Raw genomic sequence first — 14,990 nt, forward strand, 5'->3', positions numbered from 1 at the left:
AAGTATATTTAAATTAATATATTTTAAAGGAGGTTATAAAATTCACATTTGTTTCTAAATATGGAAACGAGGAATTTTAACTTGAGCAACAACAAATTTAGGTAGGCTACGTATCTCTGGAGGATAAATACTTGCTTGCTTTTGCTGTTAGTTGTAATTTGCCGAGAGAGAGAGAGAGACAGAGACAGAGACAGAGTGAGTTAGTTTAACGGATAAAATTTAAATTCCTTAGTAGGGCCCAGAGAGCTTCTTATGATCTGGCCCTCTTTATTTCTTCAGCCTCACCATGTGCCTCTTTTGACCACATCTAAGCACCCTGCCTAACTCCTACTCATTTTTATATCTCAGGCACGGCTCCATCAGGAAATCTTCCTTTTTCTCTCCCTTCCCAGTCTGGGTTTATACTCCCTTGCTCTCTGATCTCTCAGCCTCCTAAGTGTACATAGCTTCCACCACACTGCTTTTCCTTTGCAGTATTTTCATGTGAGTCCTCCATCTGACTGTAAGCATCCTAAGGGTAGGGGTCATGTAACTCTGAAAGTCCTGTGCGTAACAGAAACCTGAGCCACACGCAGGCTCAGCGGCCGTGGCTCACGGGCCCAGCCGCTCCGCGGCATGTGGGATCTTCCCGGACCAGGGCACAAACCCGTGTCCCCTGCATCGGCAAGCGGACTCTCAACCACTGCGCCACCAGGGAAGCCCTTTCCCTTAGTTTTGAGTGGTTGATTCTCTTCTACCTTCTACCCTTGACTACTTTCCAGGCTCTTTCTCCTTCATGTATCTCCACTGTCAGTGTTTTCTAGGGTTCCTTCCTCCGTTCTTCTCCCATTAAGCACATTCTATCAGCAATCCTTCTGTTTTGGATGTAACATGCTGGGCAGATCTGTACACTCTGAAGTACAGCTCCCAAGGCATCTAAACCTAGAAGTTTCATGGAGATTTCAAACTCAACAAGAAAGAACTGTCTTTATATCCTCTCCCCTCCTCTAACCCTGTAAGTTGCTCTTCTCCCTGTGTTCCCTGTCCCGGTTCATTGGTGGCAGAATCAAGTTGCCAAGTTAGAAACCTGGGAGTCAGCTCATGGTGTCCCTCTCTTTAATGGCAACTGGTTGATGAATGGCTCTTGACAATTCTTCCTCCAAACTTTAACTCAGTTTATCCCATCCTCTCGAATCCAACTGCTCTCATCAATCAATGCTCTCATTTTGGTCTTCATCATCTCCCACTTGGTGTGTTACAACAGGCTCTAACAGCTCCCCTCTTGGGCCTCACCTTCTCTCAACCCACACTTCTCATGGCTGCCAGAGTTGGTTCTCTGAGCCGGCCCAGACATTACTTCCTGGAGAACCACAGACACCCTCACCTCCTCCCCAGGTGAAGAAGGCTGCCTTCTTGTGTGTACACCTAAGGCCTTGCACAGCATCAAGTCCTGCTATAGTTCTTGTACTCTATTGCATTCATTCATCTTCTGTTTCCCTCCCTTTTTCTCTCTTCCACCAAATTTTGAGTTCTTTGATCCCAGGAGCTCTGTCTTCTTCAGTAGCTCAATAAATACTGTCTTTCCAGTTCAATAAATATTTATAGGATAAAATGTTTATTGAATAAATTCTTCTAATTCCTTACCCTTTCCCACTTCATGTTGTTGTTATTGGTTTTTGTTGAGAGGTACTACAGTACAGCGTTTAACGGTGCAGGTTTTGAACTGAGATTTCCTGAGTTCAAATCCCAGCTTTACCACCAAGAAATTGCACTAACTGTGCAAGCAATTTCACTTTTCTGTGCCCAGATTCCGGATCTAAAAATGGAGATAATAATTTCCAGGATAGTATGAGGACTAAATGAATTAATATGTGAGAGACTAGATTCTAGACTATTGCCTGACACACATTGAGCCCTTAATAGATGTTAGTCTTACTATTGTCATATTTTTCTTTCTCTTTTCTTTTCCTTCCTTTACTCCCTCCCTCCCTTTCTTTCTTTCTTTCTTTCTTCCTTCCTTCCTTCCATTTTTATTCTTTTTGTTTATTTGGGATCCAATTTTCTCATTTTCTCCTCTATTTGTTTCATATTTACTAACAACTCATAATGTTCCAGACACAGAGAAGGCCTTGCTCTGGGGAGTCACACAAACAAATACCTCCTCTCAAAGGTCATGTTGATGTGACATTTTGAGATGGAGTAAACAGTTGCATTGTGGCAGTGATCATGCTCTGGAATTCGGCTGCAACACAGCCCTCTATAGCATGGAAGGCAGAATAAAGATCTCTAGTATCCCATCCAAGGTGGGTAGAGCTTTTCTAGGATATCTTATGTTATGACTTTGAACATGGCACTACTGTGGGCTTCAGGATAGTTTCTTCATGGTCAGTATCATCTGACAGAGAGACCCATTTCAGAACCTTCTCTGAGCTAGTCTTTCCTGCCGGAGAAAAGAGGACTTCAGACTGGATTTTGGTAGCATATGATTTTAACCCTCAAAGTTAGATTTCTCTGGAAATTTGACTGCTACTCCCCTTCCAATATTTCGAAAAGGATAAAAATGAGAACCACTGGCTCTTATGCAAATGTTTGATTGCTCATGGCCAATGTTATAATACAGGTATTCAAAATGGTCTGTCAGTGTGTGTCTGAGTTCACTCTCACTCATGAATTTCTAAGGAAAAGTGCAGTTAAGAGTGTGTGTGTGTGTGTGTGTGTGTGTGTGTTTGCTGTAGGGAGAAACCACAAGGGCAATTTGAAAATCTGCTTAGCTTTCTAACTCGAATTTAGAGAAGGAGAAAAATCAAATGTTTATCTGCAAGCAAACACTTAAGTAAATGTGGGCAAAGGATTTTATTTTCTGTTTTTACTCTTGATTTTTGCCACAGGCTGAGAATTGGATTTGGTCATGAAGAGGTCCTGACACATTGAATAATGTAGCATAATTCCTTGCACACAGTTATGTACTTGGTAACTATTTGAGGGATGATTAAATGAGAAAATAAATTCATGAATATGGATGAAGTGTGATGTAATATAGAGTTGCCTAGATACATTTTTCTGGAGGAATATACTTGTGAGTGCATCAGGCAAGAGAGTTAGAATAAGAGAAAGTAAAAAAGATAAAAGACTATGATTAAAAAAAAATTATTTGAAGAAAAATGCAAAGAGTGGTTATAAATCTAGAAATTTTAGTTCTGTTACTATTGGCCTAGTGACACTTGAAAACCATTACTCTCTGGTGGTGATGGAGACAAGGAATACCTTACAAATGGAAGCATGTTAGGAACTTAACATAATTCTAAACTTGAAATACATACTTATTCATACTTGAGGACATATGGACAGATCCTGATTTCAGGGCAGAAGTAGAAGCTTTCAGGCAATTTACACAGAGCTAGAGCTAGAAATCTGAAGCGCTGAGCTCACCCTTTTGTCCTCCCACCTTAGTGTATTTGGGAACAAGCTGCCAATCCCAACTGTACTCCTTAGTTTGACTACAGTGTTCTAAGATATCAAATACATGATCACCCATAACCTTACCTTCTACTGGTATTTGAGTAGGAGTATCCAATGGCAATTTTTTGTGTATCTCAATTGCCACACCAAGTCACGGACTACCAGGGTCCTTTTTTACCAGTGGAAATAGAATTATTAATGCTTTTAGATCTAATCACGTTATAGAACCACTTCAAGAAAACCTAGAACCAACCCAGAAAACTCATCCTTGAGATTCTGGTCCTCTAGAATCACTTCTCATACCAAAAATTGTATCAGTCATATTTCAACCAGAGACACAGAACTACACAGACATTATACTATACCATTATCACATCACACTACACCATTACCTCCTGGCACATGTGACTCCATTATCACATCACATCATCATCACACCAAACCATCATCAAACTACACCCTAATCACACTAAACCATCCTCAAAGCAAACTGTATTCACAACACAGCATCATCTCCCCGCATCAGCATCACAGTATATCAACTTTACCAGCCCAGCATCATCATCATCGTGATCACTTTTGCTACTAAATTAAATTAATGTGAAAGAACATTAGATCATGTGCTTACCTAAAACAGCAAAATTCTGGATGAAAAATCAAAATCTATATGGGTCTTTATCTATATGGGGCTTCCCTGGTGGCACAGTGGTTGAGAGTCCGCCTGCCGATTCAGGGGATATGTGTTCGTGCCCCGGTCCGGGAAGATCCCACATGCCGCGGAGCGGCTAAGCCCGTGAGCCGTGGCCGCTGAGCCTGCGCGTCCGGAGCCTGTGCTCTGCAACGGGAGAGGACACAACAGCGAGAGGCCCGCATACCGCAAAAAAAAAGAAAAAAAATTATCTATATGATCACCATTCCCACACTACTCTTTTCATTCGAATTAGTCCTACCATCATGAACTGAACTACTACAGCCTCTCAAGTTCTCATACATACATTATCTAATTTAATCCTTGCAACAATCCTTCCTAGGTATTTATTATTACTCCTATATAGTAGATGAGGAAACTGTGGCTTACATAGAGGGTAAATTGCAGATTCAAAATTCTAATTAACGTCTGCTTGTTTCTAAGTTCTGTGCTTTTTACCTTACACTATGTTGTTAAATTTGCAAATACACATCACTTTTTTTTTTTTACCAATAAATGGCTTTTATATGTCTGTGACCTATGTACACAAATAGAAAAATTCACATCAGATAAACTCATCTCTGCAGCTAAATTATGTGAAATAAAGCCAAAAGTACTGGTTCTAGTGTACAAAAACTTTAAGGTGTTTTCAAAATACTAGAATAGTTAGATGACACAGTTCCTTATTTGTTTCTTGTTTGATTCACTTTTACATAAGACATAGTACCACATAATAATTGTATCTTGATAAAGTAAATTCATTTCTCTCAACATTCATATATCAACACAGTACCTGTAAATAAGTGGCATAGAGTCCACTGGCAATTCAGAGAATACTATTGCACAGCACATGATAATGATACGAGGAAAATGGCAAATGACAGCATATTTCTATTTAACTTTCAGTAGAAAAGTAACGGAAAGAAAAGTTAAACTAGATAGTTCACCATGGAAAAAGAATTTTAAATGAGGGTAAGTAAAGTGCAATGAAATAATATGGAAAATAACTATAAACCTTTAAAACAACTAATAATAAATAAATGTTATCTGGATTAAACTGACAGTTTTTAATGAGCCATACGTAATTTATTTGTATCCTGATGAGACTGTAATTTTCTCCAAAGCTTATATCCAAATATTTTTTCTTCATGACGAAGATAAAGTAGCACACATACTAAAAATCATTTGAAAGATGCTATAATTTAATCCAAAAAGATAGTGAAGGCCCATGTCCATTTTGGGGGAAGTTGTATTTTATTGCATAACATGGTTTACAACAAAAAGTTGGCCATGGAATAACAGTTTATTCCATAAGCAGCCAATATATTTGCTAAAATGTTAGTTCTTTTAGTCCTAATCATATTGCAATCTTTTGGGACTATTTCAATAACAATAATTTCAACAATTAATAATATCTAATGAAAAAAACCTCATGAAGCTGCACAGTTATGTTCTATAGAAACTTTATGCGGTATGTGTTCTACAATCTGATGTTTGACATGCAAAAGGGTTCACTCTCCTGTTATGCTACTAAATAATTCATGAGTGGTATTTGAAAACTCTGGCCAAAGGAGATACTATCTAAGTTTCAAATACAAATCTTGCCTAATGCAAAGAAAAAGAAAATCATAAAAGATAAGAAGACAGTTTAACTTCTGCAATATACATTTCAACAGAATGGGCCCATTTGTGTATACCTGAGCTGTTAATAGATGAGCTAAATTCCCATTAAAATTCATTACCTCTCTAAAATGATTTGTAATATTTTATTTTCATACATTATTCTTTGGTCATTTATTCTTAAAAGATAATCCAATCCATGAAATCTGGAATCTTTAGGTAAATGGTATTTCTCTAGCTTTTTTCTTGAAAGAATGTTAGTGTGTTAGTAACATGAATGCCATTATTTCATTAAACAAGTGCTTGTGCAAGATACTTTTTCAGACTTTTAAACTTCAAAGATCAAACAAACATAGACCCTGGCATCAAGTTCTTACCATATTGTAGAAAAGATAGATATGCAAATAAATAAACATAGCATAGTCTGATCAGTGCTAAAATTGAGTAAGAGTGATAAACTCCTGAGGGAGAATGGATATGAAGAGTTCTCTATGGAGAACTTCCTCAAACTTCCCAGTAATGTAGGTGTTCCTCAGATTAGAGGAAATAGATATTCCCAGGCAGAGAAAAGAGCTTCTGCTAGAAGCCAAGGAAGGAAACAATATGGCATCCTTTTATCCCCCTTGCAAAAGGTTTAGTCCATAAAGAGCACTGTATTTCCTAGTAGTCACAAGCAAATGATACAATCATCTCTGAATAAGATGTGTCTCAATAGAATCAATAGAATATCAGGGGACCCATTGATTAGGATGTCAATAATGCTCTGGTCACGTGGCATCCATATGACACAACTCCAGAAACCAACTCTAGTAGATTCTTCAGAAAACTTTATCTGAAAGAGGTAGAACTTTTAGAACAGATACTGGTGGAGAGATTCATGGACATCTCAGTTAAATTCCTGGCTTCCAATGGTGGCATGGTAGAACTTAGTTTTGACTAGTTAACTAGGAAGGTATTGGTTTGGAATGGAATAATGTGGAAGATTGAATGTGAAGTGCTAGAATGCTCTTTTTCCTCCTCCTCATGATTAACATTACCATCACCACCATAGTCACTGTCATCATCATCATCATCATCATTGTCATCATATGACAGCATGTTCATACCACACCACCATCACAATCCATTCACACCATCTGGAGCGGATCATGCTATAGAATCAATTCCTTGAATAGCTGCAGAAGAAGTGACGAGAATGGAATGCCAGACAATCACTGGGTGGGATTCTGTCCCAAATGCTTGCCTCCATTAGGACTTGTCTCAGATGTAGGTCTCTTTCTCTTTCTATTTTTCCTTCATTCTTACTAGTGACTTTTGAAAACCTCTCTTCACTTTCTGTCTTTATTTTTTCTTTCTTTTTCTTTTCTTTAGTTTACTATGCCTAAAAAAAAGAAGCAAGGTTAAAGGAGCATTACTCTGATTATAGTGTCAATTTGATGACATCAATTGATTCAACTGACCAAAGAGCATTTGATTAATGGCTAGAGGAGCCATTAGTAATCCTTTAGTACATTTCCTGATTTCACAAATTAGGCCACTAGATTCCCAAGAGCAACTGTGCTTTCTCAGTCTTTCTCCATCCAGCCAGTCATCAAATCCTGTTTATCTGCTGATTTTCTTTTCTTTATTTCTCACTTCAATATAATCCTAAAGAAGCAGGACCTGCCGCCAGCTGGAATGAATTCTTCATTTTTGCTGAACTCATATAATACCCATTTTTGCTTTATGACAACCTTTACTTTAATGTATCTTAGAGTCTGGTTAGTCATCTATAAGCTTGATCTTCTCTGTTAGCTGGCTAGAAGACTTGTCTTTATAGTCTCCAACCCTGTCCATAGTTAATGCACTGCATGCCATTCCACAGCACTTTATTTCATGTCTATTTATGATGCTAAGCACATAAATAAATAAATGACAATACTATGTGAGAAATTCAAAAATGAAGATATCTTTGAAATAAAGAGAGAGCCCAGAGGAAAGGGAGTGATTAGTTTGTGTTGAGGAATCTCAAGGAAGACTTCCTAGAAGAGGTGATATCAAAGCTGAGTTTTACCAGATGACACTAGACACCCTAGGGAAATAGTGGATAAGATGAAACAGCACAGGCTATACAAAGGCATGAAAACCCATAGTATGCTTGGCAAAATATAATTTACTTGGAGCGTAAAGTTTTGTGCAAAGAAGAATGGTAAAAAATGAGTGTGTCAGTTAGGTTACCATTCTGCAACAATAATAGAGCCCAAATTAACCAAATAAATGGGGGTTCATTTTTCTCATGTAAGTTTGGAAGTTTTGTTCTAGTATATCAACTATGTCAGGGCCAATTCTAATGCCCTCTTCCTCAGGGTCACAGGATGGCTGCTGTAACACTAGGCATATTGTCTTTGCTAAGACCAGGAAACTGAAGGAAGAGGGGAAAGTGGAAAGCATTAGTGTATCTGTTCCTTTGCCCTAAGAAGAACAAAATCCTTTTCAGAAATTCCTTCACTGTTTCTGCTTGCAACTGTCTGGAAAGCACTGTGTCACATGGCAGCCTAGGACACATGGCAACCCAAAGGGAGGTTGGGAAAGTGACAGCTTAGCTTTTTGCGTTCTACTGCAGAGCACTCAGGGCGAAGAGCAGTTGAGAATGAATATTAGATTAGCTAACAGCTGTGTCCGCTACAATGAGCTTTGAAAGAGAAATTAACTCTATAACATGAAGTTTTGGGTTTTTTTTAATGACAGGTTGACAAGCTTTAATTTTTCCTTGTGTAAAATAAATTCCAGTCAACAGTTTTGAGAGGTGTGATCAAAGTTGTATATTAGAATAAACAGTTGCTTAATGGCTTGACAGAAGACACACATAAGTTGTTCCTTATAAATATGAAAGTAGTTTGAAAGAAAGTTCATATTAGCAAACCATTGTTCAAACTTTGGTGTCTCTGAATCTTTTTTTTTTTTTTTTTGCTGTACGCGGGCCTCTCACTGTTGTGGCCTCTCCCGTTGCGGAGCACAGTTTCCAGACGCGCAGGCTCAGCAGCCATGGCTCACGGGCCCAGCCGCTCCGCGGCAGGTGGGATCTTCCCGGACCCGGGCACAAACCCGTGTCCCCTGCATCGGCAGGCGGACTCTCAACCACTGCGCCACCAGGAAGCCCCCATGGTGTCTCTGAATCTTGACACACAAAGTGTGAATAATATCATATTTAAGTATGAAGGATATAATCTCATCTACATGTGCTCAGACACACACATAATATACGTGTACTTCCCATGCAATTTACATGGATAGAGCCCCAAATTAATTTAGTTCATCATGATGACTGGATCACCATGCTCCTCTGTTTTTTCTAAATAGTTAATTTGATCAGTTTCCAAGTGGGCAGAGACCTCATTTTTCTGATGGATGACTCCATTTTTATCCAATTCCTTTGGAAGAACCTTTGATTATTACACTGATTTGCAAATTAATTCTGAGAAATTAAGAATCAAAACCTTCTCAGTTCCCTGATTCAAGATAGTAGAAGTCAGTCATATGTTCCATTATTGGGTTTTAATTGAATAGGAATATACATAACAATCCCAGAGGAGCAGCCTGAAATCCCATGATCAGTGTGGAAATTGGTAAGAACAAAATGATTCTGCTATAATACCTGAAAAAAGGACTTTTCCAAGAACATTCACATTTTTTAAAAAATAGCCATTTCTCAGACTTAATCTCTGAAATGAAAGTACTCATTCCACTTTCTAAACTGTGGAAGAGCCCAGATGAGTTTAAATAGCAGAGCCAAAAAACACGACACTTATTGAGTGTATAGGAACAGAAACAGGAAGAAAAGAAGATAGTTAGACATAATTGCTTCAATATCAAATGAGAGAAACAGAGGTGAAGAATCTCTTAGAGAGTCAGGAGAATGCCAAAAAGAGAAAGCTGATGAACAGGAGGAATGGGGCAAAGTAGTTGGTGATGTCTCGGCAGGCTTTTCCAGCAGTAGCCTTGGGGTGGGAGTTCCTTCCTGCCATCTCCACAGACAGACTCTTTCTGCACCAAGGGTACGAGCAGAATGTGAAGCAAACTGCCAAACTGCACAATGGGTCAAGAGGGAGCTGGACTGATTTTTGGAAACAAAGAGAAAATGCACAGCTGCTCCCAGGACTTTTAAGACGAGGATGAGGAGTTATTGTGCAAATGAACTGGCATTTCCTGGGCAAGTCTGCACTGAGTTGCTGTCTTTTCCAAGTCCCACATGTTTTACCATTTTTGGTTAAAATTTCAAGTCTACACAAACCTCGTGTCTTCCTTCACCTTCTATACCTAGCAATCAGTGAGACCAATATATCCATATTATTGAAATCTCCACTGCATTTCTTAACTTGGTTTTCTGTCCTTCTGTCTCTGGTCAATCCTTGTAGGATTCTAAATTATAGTCTGGAACTGTGGAAAGGAAAAGAAATGTACTTTTATTGATAACATCTATCTATACTTACATTTATATCTACATTTTATTCTCAAAGCAACAACAAGCCTATGAGGTAGATATCATCATTTGTGTCTAAGCAATGATGAAATGGGGTGCAGAGAGGTTAAGTGTCCTAAGCAAAAACTGGCGGCAAGTCTGCACAAGAATAGAAACCCTGCTTAGGAGCCAAACTTGAGCTGGGGAGGCATGGCTGAGAACTGTCACTGCTTTACAGTTCTGTAATCAGGCAGGTTCTGGTTATAGATCTCAGTAACTTAGAAAGGGTACATGGGACTCCAGCAAACCAATGATAGTTATTCAGCTCTCAACATATGTGCAGGACACAATTATCAATAGCTGGGGGAAGAATCAAAAGTAAAAACAGAATAGAGCCCCTTCCACCTAACAGCTTAAAATATGAATAATATATAAATATGTTTCAATTATGAAAGACCAAAGATGATGTATTAATTATTTGCAATAATATTAAAGCAGAGCCTGTGCCCATAGGTCCTGAGGAAGGAACACCTTAACAGAGCATCAAGCTCTGTTAAGTGCATCAGATTGTTATGGCTTTTTGGAGAATTGACCCCTCTATCATGATGTGATGCCCCTCTTTATCCCTGATAACTTTCCTTGATCTGAAGTGTGCTCTGTCTGAAATTATTATAGCTTTTCCTGCTTTCTTCTGATTAGCGTTAGGATGGTATATATCCCTCCATACTTCACCATCTTGGAAATACCTTTGATCAGAAGTAGGTCTGGGACCACCACAGAGTGCCTATTTTTTTCTTTAGAGATTTTTCTAGATAATTTCCAAAATCATCTTGGCAGTTTGGATTTCCAGACTTGGACATTCACTCATTAATTCATTCTATGAATATTTATGATACCTCTCTTTTGTCCCATACATGCCGAGTACTAGACTCTGGTGATATAACAGTAAACAGGATAGATGTTCCCCTTAGGATTATTTTTCAAAAAGACTAGAATGTAGATAATCTTCTTTCCACTCTCAATTTTATCATTATAAGATATTTAATTTTCAGTACATTACCTAATCTGGGCCTCAGCATCTGTAAATGAAAAAAAAAAAAAAAAGCTACGGATTGGGTTACTTCTTTCAGCTTTAAAATTCTGTGATTATATACTTCTTTCATCTTTTCCACACTTTAGGAGAAAACAAAAATAAAAACAAAAGAAATCAGAACATCTGCTGCCTAACTTAGGAATGCCCGTAAAGAGAATTCTCTCATTCCAAAATGTAATTGAGAATCTGAAAAGAAACTTGACTCAGTCCAAAGAAAAAAATGAGACAGATAGACAAAGAATTCAATCCAGATTTTAAAATGAACAGCAATAAACAGTTCTAAAGCTAAAAAAGAAGGAATGGGCCCATGAGTCAATCTGCTAACCACCTATGTGTTGAAAAAGTCATAGGTATAGAGCTTCTAAGACCTTTCCCAAAGCCGTGCCACAGAAGTGAGTCCCATAAAGAAATGGTGTAATATTGGTTTATGAAGAGTACAGAGACATGAACATAAATGTACTTTGAAAAAAATATTTTCAAAATTAGAAATTAAGGTAAAAAGATAAAGCATGTGCTTCTCCACTTCACCCCAGTGGCGGGCATACAGCAAAAGCTGCGATACTGTTCACTTTCTGGATAAGCATTTCTTATTCTATATTGTTTTCTCTTACACATGCCAATGCCTACTTCACATCATATGGTCCCTTAGCCACAATTATCACTTATTCCAAGACAAGTTCCTTGTGAATTTGAAGAGTAAAGTTTAATCTTCAGTTGTTTTAAATGTTCACTCTATTTTCCTTATCCTTCATGTCAGAAAAGCAAAAAGATTATGACAAATGAATTCTTACATGTATTTCTCTGGGAGATGCTTCTTATCTTTTCAAAATGTAAGGACTGAGGCCAAGTACAAATAGGGAAATTTTCTGTAATGCCATCTAGGAGCCTCATATATCTATCTCAAGCAGAATAAAATAACCCCCCTGTCATGTATCCAAACACTTGAAGGGAAAATTTTGTGTTATCAGATATGACACAAGTATATTTCTCAGCAAAATCTATCTCATATTCTTGCGGAAAGATAATATATTGAATTTGTTCTACCTTTTCCCTATCTTTTCTTATCACTTAAGCAGATAGCTAGCTCAAGTGTTGGCCTGTGACAAGTACAAGACAGAAACACTTTCTGGTTTGTATTTCCAAAAGCCCAAGAGCATCAGAAAACCTCACTGGACTTGCAGAAGAGGGAGCATGGAGGAAGGAGAGGGTTGCAGTAGAGGGGGTAGTGGTTAGGGACATGTTAGGAGGTAGGGTTCCAGCATGGGGTTATCAGCCTTAGCCAAGATCCCTTGCCTCAAGAATAGCACAGCAGCTGACCCCAGCCATCTCCATGAGAACATGGCATAGAAGAATGCAACTAGAGCTCAGATGTTCTGCTTACCTATGGTCAGAGGTAAGTGAAAACAATCTAAGGCTCTCTAAAGAAATTCTTTCTTTATTTTTTAATTTAATTTTATTTATTTTTTTATACAGCAGGTTCTTATTAGTCATCCATTTTATACACATCAGTGTATATATATCAATCCCAATCTCCCAATTCATCACACCACCACCACCACGACTCTGTCACTTTCCCCCCTTGGTGTCCATACATTTGTTCTCTACATCTGTGTCTCTATTTCTGCCCTGCAAACCCGTTCATCTGTACCATTTTTCTAGGTTCCACATATATGCGTTAATATATGATATTTGTTTTTCTCTTTCTGACTTACTTCATTCTGTATGACAGTCTCTATGTCCATCCACACCTCTACAAATGACCCAATTTCATTCCTTTTTATGGCTCAGTAATATTGCATTGTATATATGTACCACACCTTCTTTATCCATTTGTCTGTCGACGGGCTTTAGGTTGCTTCCATGACCTGTCTATTGTAAATAGTGCTGCAATGAACATTGGGGTGCATATGTCTTTTTGAATTATGGTTTTCTCTGGGTATATGCCCAGTAGTGGGATTGCTGGGTCATATGGTAATTCTATTTTTAGTTTCCTAAGGAACATTCATACTATTTTCCATGGTGGCTGTATCAATTTACATTCCCACCAACAGTGCAAGAGGGTTCCCTTTTCTACACACCCTCTCCAGCATGTGTCTGTAGATTTTCTGATGATGCCCATTCTGACCCATGTGAGGTGATACTTCATTGTAGTTTTGAAATGCCTTCCTCTAATAATTAGTGATGTTGAGCAGCTTTTCATGTGCCTCTTGGCCATCTGTATGTCTTCTTTGGAGAACTGCCTATTTAGGTCTTCTGCTTATTTTTTGATTGGGTTTTTTTTTTTTTTTTTCAGTATGTGGGCCTCTCACTGTTGTGGCCTCTCCCCTTGCGGAGCACATGCTCCAGACGCGCAGGCTCAGTGGCCATGGCTCACGGGCCTAGCCACTCCGCGGCATGTGGGATCTTCCCAGATGGGGGCATGAACCCGTGTACCCTGCATCGGCAGGCGGACTCTCAACCACTGCGCCACCAGGGAAGCCTGCATGAGCTGTTTATATATTTTGGAGATTAATCCTTTGTCCATTGATTTGTTTGCAAATATTTTTTCCCATTCTGAGGGTTGTCTTTTCATCTTGTTTGTAGTTTCCTTTGCTTTGCAAAAGCTTTTAAGTTTCATTACATCTCATTTGTTTGTTTTTCTTTTTATTTCCAGTACTCTGGAGGTGGATCAAAATGATCTTGCTGTGATTTATGTCAAAGAGTGTTCTTACGTTTCTCTCTAAGAGTTTTATAGTGTCTGGTCTTACATTTAGGTCTCTAATCCATTTTGAGTTTATTTTTGTGTATGATGTTAGGGAGTGTTCTAATTTCATTCTTCTACATGTAGCTGTCCAGTTTTCCCAGCACCACTTACTGAAGAGACTGTCTTTTCTCCATAATATATCCTTGCCTCGTTTATCAAAGATTAGTTGACCATAGGTGCATGGGTTTATCTCTGGGCTTTCTATCCTCTTCCATTGATCTATATTTCTGTTTTTGTGCCAGTACCATATTGTCTTGATTACTGTAGCTTTATAGTATAGTCTGAAGTCAGGGAGTCTATTCCTCCAGCTCCATTTTTGTCCCTCAAGACTACTTTGACTATCTGGGGTCCTTTGTGTCTCCATAGAAGTTTTAAGATTTTTTGTTCTAGTCCTGTAAAAAATGCCATGGGTAATTTGATAGGAATTGCATTGAATCTGTGGATTGCTTTGGGTAGAATAGTCATTTTCACAATATTGATTCTTCCAACAATCCAAGAACATAGATGCTTGATATGATTTCCATTTTCTTAAATTTACTAAGGCTTGATTTGTGACCCAAGATGTGATCTATCCTGGAGAATGTTCCGTGTGCACTTGAGAAGAAAGTGTAATCTGCTGGTTTTGGATGGAATGTCCTATAAATATCAATTAAATCTATCTGGTCTATTGTGTCATTTAAAGCTTGTGTTTTTTTGTTAATTTTTTGTTTGGATGATCTGTCCATTGGTGTAAATGAGGTGTTAATTCCCCCACTATTATTGTGTTAATGTCGATTTCCTCTTTTATAGCTTTTAGCAGTTGCCTTATGTATTAAGGTGACCCTATGTTGCGTGCATATATATTTATAATCGTTATATCTTCTACTTGGATTGATCCCTTGATCATTATGTAGTGTCTTTCCTTGTCTCTTGTAACATTCTTTATTTTAAAGTCTAATTTATCTGATATGAGTATTGCTACTTCAGCTTT

This window comes from Pseudorca crassidens, chromosome 13 (assembly GCF_039906515.1).
Source record: "Pseudorca crassidens isolate mPseCra1 chromosome 13, mPseCra1.hap1, whole genome shotgun sequence".
In the NCBI taxonomy this organism is placed as follows: domain Eukaryota; kingdom Metazoa; phylum Chordata; class Mammalia; order Artiodactyla; family Delphinidae; genus Pseudorca; species Pseudorca crassidens.